At 38.2% G+C, this 1230-nt stretch overlaps 1 pseudogene; it reads right to left on the bottom strand.

Annotated features, from left to right (window-relative positions):
• Positions 1-465: 465 nt before the first annotated feature.
• LOC132305723 (small nucleolar RNA R71) lies at positions 466-564 on the bottom strand (annotated as a pseudogene).
• Between the last annotated feature and the right edge of the window lie 666 nt (positions 565-1230).

Raw genomic sequence — 1230 nt, 5'->3', positions numbered from 1 at the left:
TAGAATACTAAGGCCAATGTATGCTCCACAACCTCCCGTCATTAATCAAGGAATTCATAACCAAAGTGTTCATGTTGCACCTCAAGTAGCTAATCCACCTCTTGCTTTGAGAGATCACTATGTGCCTAATGAACACAATGCACCCACATGCATTCAATTGCCACCATTTAGAGCACATCATTATGAAATTAAAGTACAAACTATTTAAATGCTTCCTAACTTTCATGGAATTCCTAGTGAAGAACCTTACAAGCATTTGGATGAATTTCTTGAAGTATGTTCCACCGTAAAATATACGGACATGCCGGAAGAGGTCTTAAGACTCAAACTTTTTCCATTCACCTTAAAGGACAAAGCAAAATATTGGTTTAACAATCTTAGGCCTTTTTCAATCACTTCTTGGTCGAAAATGCAACAAGAGTTCTTGAAGAAGTACTATCCAGATTCTAAGACCAATGCCATGAGAACCTCAATTCGAGAATTTTCACATGGGGATGGAGAAACATTTCATGAGGCATGGGAACGCTTCAATGAATTGCTTAGGAAGTGTCCACATCATGACATGCCCAAATGGCAATTAGTTCAATACTTCTTTAAGAGCTTATCAGACAACTATAAGGGTATGGTTGATACTTCCATGGGTGGCTCTTACATTGATAGGCATGAGGATGACATGTGGCGTCTTTATGAAAGCATGAGTGAAAATTCTTTGCATAGAACACTATCATCTAAGAATGGTAGAAATTCACAAGGTAGGAAGAGTGTAGGCTTACATCAAGTCGAACATTCAAATGAAATAGCCACCGAAATGAAGTCTTTGTCTCAAAGGTTTGATCAATTTTTTATTAACCAAAACTCGGCGAACCAAGTATCTTCCTTTCCTAACCATTCTCATCATGCATCAAATGAAACATGTATGACTTGTTCTAGTGTTCTTCATTCTACTTCTCATTGCCCTCATGGACAAGTGCATAATGAACCTAATGAACAAGTCAATGCGGCTTTTGTAAACCAAGGGAACAATCCTTATGGTACTCATTATAATCCAAGTTGGAAGAATCATCCGAATTTCTCTTGTAAAAACCAAGGAGAGGGCTTAAACCCTTCCTAAGGCGGTTTCCAAGGGAAATACATTCCACCTCCACTTCAAAACCAAGGATCCCAAGGTTATAGACCCTATCAATCACAAGGGAATCAATTTGCTAATTCTCATTTTCCCAACCAATCTTA

The sequence above is a fragment of the Cornus florida genome, unplaced genomic scaffold (genome assembly GCF_030987335.1).
Source record: "Cornus florida cultivar Cherokee Brave unplaced genomic scaffold, ASM3098733v1 CherokeeBrave_3.0.0_Hap2_Chr04, whole genome shotgun sequence".
In the NCBI taxonomy this organism is placed as follows: Eukaryota; Viridiplantae; Streptophyta; class Magnoliopsida; order Cornales; family Cornaceae; genus Cornus; species Cornus florida.
Note: the sequence above shows the minus strand (reverse complement) of the source record. Positions and strands in the feature narration are given on the sequence as shown.